General features: G+C 39.4%; 1 long non-coding RNA gene across 1 annotated transcript in view; it reads left to right on the top strand.

Annotated features, from left to right (window-relative positions):
• The first annotated feature begins 865 nt into the window (after nt 1-865).
• Nucleotides 866-6,101, top strand: part of LOC123371664 — a 71,884-nt gene continuing 66,648 nt past the window's right edge. Inside the window, exon 1 of the long non-coding RNA XR_006579894.1 lies at nt 866-962. This is a non-coding gene — a long non-coding RNA (uncharacterized LOC123371664). The remainder of the gene's footprint in view (nt 963-6,101) is intronic.

Genomic DNA, 6,101 nt, shown 5'->3' with positions numbered 1-6,101 from the left:
AATCCCTGATCATTTTATTTCCTCTTTACCTTTCTGGGAGAGAGAGACTGTGCTTCTACCAGAGGATGATGTGTCCAGCTCCTATCTCCCCTTGCAAGGCCAAGTCACTGGGTGAGAAGATTCAGGGAGGAAGGTGGTGTGACAAGAAAAAAGCCAAAATCTCATTAGAGTTCAGCCAAAAGTTAATGTCTAGTGGTCCCATTTTTGATGCAAGCTTTGCTTGTAATGACGTGCAAAATGGATGGAAATCACCCAGCTGGAAAGCTGACCATTTTCATGTACCCTGTGTGAAATCATTGAGATTTAAAACATTTAAAGTCACAATGTTACAGATTATTGTTCTCCTTAACATCGTGGCTGCCAAAAAGTGACCTGACTTTCAGAGGTATTCAGCAGCCCCAGCTCCCATTGACATCAGTTGTGGGTGCTCCACACCTCTGCAAATCAGTCCATTTTTTATTTATGTACCTAAATGTGGAGTTAAGTGCCAACCCCCACCCCACGAAACATTAATGGGAACATATAGATGATTGGAAACAAATGTACTCCCCTGAGCAGAAATAGAATGATACTACTACATGATGTAAGCAAGTGGAATTTCCTGCCATACAGACTATACGTAATCTAGATTTATAGCCTTCCTTAATAGGTAACTCAACATACAGACTATAAATCACACTCTAAACTTTCTTTCTAAGCTTAGCTTTTCCTTTACATTCCTTCCTTTATCCTAGTCCTTAGATTTCTCTCCCATAGAGAGAGACTTCAGAGCCCCTATAGCCTCATTTGAGCTAATGAGTTCCACCTGTCAGTATGAGTCAGCTATAATCACTTACACATGTCTCTAACACCTGAGTTTAGGGTGCCTCACCAGAACAGCCCTGTATTCTGATGTGAGATCCTAGAAACTGTCATCTTCACACACAATGCTACTCTCCTGAACCAGCCAGCCATCTCCAGAGGTACATTTTTACCAAGGGCTTTTGAATCAATTAGCAATGCTATACATTATAAGAAACATCACCACCAGCTCTGAAGAGAGACACTGCACCAGAAGATAATCCCAGTAAGACTATTTAGGTGGTTTTGACTATAAAGAGTGAATATCTCATATTAACTACAAATTCTCCAGTGTCTTCTGCCTGTAATCCTTTTCATGGACAATTTACCCAAATGTAGGGAATTCATGGCTAAATATTTGTGGGATTTACTAAAGACTAAATATATTGTGTAATCTCAACAGTTCAGTCTCACAGAAAAGAAGGGAAAGCTGTTTTCAGTGTCCATCTTTCATGATTTACTGCTAGCTTTTCATTTAGAAATGCCCTTAAAATCAGATACTGGAAAGTTGTCTGGGAGAGTGGTGGAAGAGGGATCAAATGGACTGTGTAATTTTGTACTTCATATGGTGGTAATCTCCTGTCTGTTGAACCTGTGGTGTTGGAAGAATGTGAGAGTGAAATGAGTCTCATTTTCCTTGGCTCTGCCTTCAGGGGTATGTTGTTCTTTCAACTTCTGAAAGGGAAAAAAGGGCAATGCACTCTCAGAGAGACAAAGTAAGGGAATTGAGTTAGGAATTGAAATTTCTCTAACTTATTGGAAAATAAGCATAGCATTATTTCTGTATATTACAAATAAAGGGTCAAACTTTCAAATGGGTGAAAGCTGAGGCCTCCATGCGAAAAAGGTCAAAGAGAAACCAATACGTGCGCTAAGTTGATTAATAGCACACACATTGGGTACTCAGCAAACTTGCTTCTTTGCATAAATATGTGCAATATGTTGTATGTAATACATATGTTTGTACCCGTACATTTTTTTCTCAGTCTCCTCCATTTTGTAAATATCACAAAATGGTACTGAATTTTAGGCAAATAGAACAAAAAAGTATAAGATAATTTCATGTGCTGAGTTATATAAACAAAAAACTTTCGAAGTGGTGGAGTCAAAAGGGAGAGGAGCCTCAAAATGATCTAAAAAGTCAGACAAAAGGACATTGCTAGAGGCTTGGGAAGAAATGTGGATTGGTTTTAATTAACATTTTGCTTAAGGTCATGTCATGCTTATTCAGTTATGTCTTTGGTGTGATGAGGCCTCTTTCTTCTTATGTATGTTTTCAATGACTGACATGGAAAGGATTCAGTTCTTTTCCAGAGAAAAGTGATGTCATGTATTGTTATGTCTTTAGTGAGGGAAATGTGTTTGTGTTTCTTTCATATTTCTAAATCTCATTGACAACAGGGCATCTATGAACAAGCAAGCAAATGCAGCACCATTTTTAAACTGATTTTTGTTGTTGATTTTTCCATTCGGAAGCATTAGAATAATCTTCATGGTGGTTTAATCACTGCTTTCCTTGAAGTTTCAATATGTTTATCTAACACATTACAACTTGTTCTTCAGCATTTGGCAGAAATGACAGTGTCTGTGTTACTTTATTCACCTTTCATTATATGTTTCAGCAGCTCTAAAGAACAGGTACTTTGAGTTGTGCAAATGCAGTGCTCTTTTCTCATTATGGTAACCCTTTGTGTTGATTGATTTTTTTTAAAAACAATTTACTTCCTTTGGGTTCATGTGCTCTGAATCAGGTACCTTTGTTCTGTAGGAGAATGGAATATCTTTTAGGACTACATAGATCATTGTGGAGACTTCTTCAATAAATTATTTCCTTCCAGTATCAACCTACATCCCTCTTTAGACTGTTATGTATAGAATGAATTCCTCTAATAACCCTTTTATGCTGAAGGAAAAAAATAGCAATGATAGAACATATACCCAACTCAGAACGAAACACAGCAGGATTATGGTATCCCTCTTCACAAATATTCCCCATATCCCGGACAAGCAATTTGACAGCTCCTAGAAGCAGCTGTTGACAATGGAGTACTAAGTAAAAGGTAATAATTGGAGATATACCAATCTCCTAGAACTGGAAGGGACCTCGAAAGGTCATCGAGTCCAGCCCCCTGCCTTCACTAGCAGGACCAAGTACTGATTTTTGCCCCAGATCCCTAAGTGGCCCCCTCAAGGATTGAACTCACAACCCTGGGTTTAGCCAGCCAATGCTCAAACCACTGAGCTATCCCTCTCCACTGCAACTCTTTGAGCAACCCTGCCCTATGCCTGAACTAGGAAAGCTCATACTATGAAAAATATTAACCAGGGGTGAAGGAATAGGAGGTTCTCCAACTATTTCAGCTAATATCACTTACTAGTAGTATGATGATGATTGTCTTTTACATGATGTGTAACTGGAAAAAACTGTTTTGTTGTCAATACAGTAAGGTTCCCACAACCTTGTCCATTTAAATACAGATTCAAAGCAATCTAATCACTTGGTACTGCAAGAATGAAGTAAGTCAGAAATGAGTGTTCTCAGCACCTTTCCGGATGGAGGCATAAGCCAGAGCATTCTGAGGCTATTACCTGATTCTTTATTTGCATCCCAGAGCATCCAGTCAAATGATCGGATTAATAACCACAAAAAAAGTAAAACAGCAATAAATAAAAATCTAGTAGGAGTTCTGAGTGTTTGTGGATGGATGTGGGGAAATATTTATCCTGCCAATAGCAGTTTCCATTTCAGGAAGCCTTTTCAAAAGGTTTGTACATTGTTAATAATTTGTTTATTCTGAGAAAGAACTATAAAAATTAAATGCCTGTTTGGGTTTCCTACTGATTTGACCATCTGGGGGGCAGTGAGGGACGGGGTATTCTTTTTTGTTTTCCATATGTGGGATGTGATTTGATATGTATAGAGGAAGGATGGTCTTATGTGTAAGACACTAGACTGGGACTTAAGGGGGTGGGAGGCCTGGGTTCAACTTTTGGCTCTGTCACAAATGTCCTGTATGAACTTGGATAAGCCAGGATCTCAGTGCCTCAGTTCCCCATCTGTAAAATGGGGTTATTTTTTTCTTTACCTTACAGGAGTGTTATGAAGATAAGGAGTCATAGAAGTATCTGCTAGGCTATGTTGGATGTACAATATATGCAGGATATGTTGGATGGCTGATTCTGGTTTCACTTACATTGCTTTTACATCAGTGTAACTCTACTGACTTCACTGGAGCTACTCTTGACTTATATTGGTATCACACAAAAAGCCACAATGTTATTTAGGTTTCAAAGTCAAGTATTCAAAAGTTAAGGAATGCTGGATTCAAAGTTGCCTAAGCAATATTAATTCTGCCCCCTTGTGTATTCATCCTGGGCTCTAAAAAGAAGCAGATACTGTGGGGAAAAATAGTATGTGATCAGTAATAAGACTGGTATAATGCATTTGTGTAAGGGTACAGAATTAAGATTGCATAGGTAACTGTAAATAATCTGGCATTTCTCTGCAACTTTCAAGTGCTTGCATTTGAATTTGCAACCTCAATAACATTATTTTCAATGCAGTTTTTGTAACTAGTTTTTTTTAAAGAAAAAAGGTTAAAACTAATTCCATTATGTATAACTGTGACAACCTTCCCTTTGTGCATCATGAACAATGTTTGAACCTCTAGTATGGCAGCACAGACTCTTAACAATAGAGCTACCTGAATAATTACATCTACTGGCAGCAGAAGGCTGTCATCTTAGCGGGGGAAGGGAGCTGCTGAGGTTATGTGCTGAGTCTGAGGGCATGTCTACGATCAATGCACTGGGAGGGGGGGTCAATTTAGCAGGTCTAGTGCAGACTTGCTAAATCAATCGTAGATTGCTCTCCCGTTGACTCTGGTACTCCTCCAGAATGAGAAGTGTAAGGTAAGTCAATGGGAGAATTTCTTCCATCAATCCAGTGCAGTGTAGACACTGCAGTAAGTTGACCTAAGCTGCATCGAATCCACATCTTATTCATGTAGCTGGAGTTGCGTAACTTAGGTTGACTTACTCCCATAATGTAGACAAGGCCTGAGGGTGTTGTTGGGGAGTCCAATCCAGCTTTCTTCCCCATTGCTCCTGCAGCTCCCAGGCATTCCCAGTGCGGTGTATGCTGCTGTGTCTATGGCAGTGGTATGGGTCCAGCACTTTAACATATTCATAGTTATTATTTTGGCATGCTGCCAACATTTTCCTGTGGCCTGCAAGTAAGGGAAGGGAAACTTTGAAAATGAATTACTCATTAGAGAAAGTTTCATGAGATAAGTGAAAGGTGTATCTCTACCCCACAGTATGCTGCCCCTGATGAATTTCAAAGGCTTACTGCAAACAATGGAGGAGAGCTGCTCAAAAAAAGTTTGCAAGAATCTTTTTATAATAGAAAGTGTTAGCTTAAGTAGAGGACTTGCAACCAGCTTCTCTAACACTATGAAACTCACTTGAGGAGAAACAAGTAAACAAGAAGCAGGCAGCATTATCTTCGGCAAATGTAAACAAACTTCTTTGTCTGAGTGGCTGAACTAGAAGTAGGACTGATTGGACTTGTAGGCGCTAAAGGTTTACATTGTTTTGTTTTTGAATGGAGGTTTTTTCTACATAATTCTACATTTTGTAAGTTCAACTCTCATGATAAAGAGATTGCACTAGAGTAATTGTATGAGGTGAATTGAAAAATACTCTTATTTTTACAGTGCAAATATTTGTAATAAAAAATAAATATAAAGTGAGCACTGTACACTTTGTATTCTATGTTGTAATTGAAATCAATATATTTGAAAATGTAGAAATATTTAAATGGTATTCTATTATTGTTTAACAGTGCGATTAATCCTGCGATTAATTTTTTTTTAATCACTTGACAGTCCTAGTTCCTAGCTCATGAGGTTTTATCTGACCTTTGGGTTCTTGTGCAAACTACAAGCAAGTCTCTAACTGGAAATTTAGACTGTTTCATTAGGGAACAGTTCCCTTTCCCTCTCTCCTCCCCTCTTCCCCCCCCCCCCCCAAAGATGCTGTGTCAGAGTCTACCCTCACTTGAAACTGGGCGGTTTCAAAGTGAGGACCCGCATGTCTTCTCTCCACCCCAAAATCCTAGGGTAGGTCTCCCCTTCGGCTGCCACCACCCGGTCAATTCCGTGGGCCGGGACACCCCTGTTTCCCCCCTTGGGAACACAGATCAATTCACAGAGGAGGAACCTCCCCCCTCTTCCCTCTCTCCAGCCTGCTCCGGAGAC

Source organism: Mauremys mutica, chromosome 5, assembly GCF_020497125.1.
Source record: "Mauremys mutica isolate MM-2020 ecotype Southern chromosome 5, ASM2049712v1, whole genome shotgun sequence".
Taxonomy (NCBI): domain Eukaryota; kingdom Metazoa; phylum Chordata; order Testudines; family Geoemydidae; genus Mauremys; species Mauremys mutica.
This window is presented reverse-complemented; position numbering and strand designations above follow the sequence as displayed.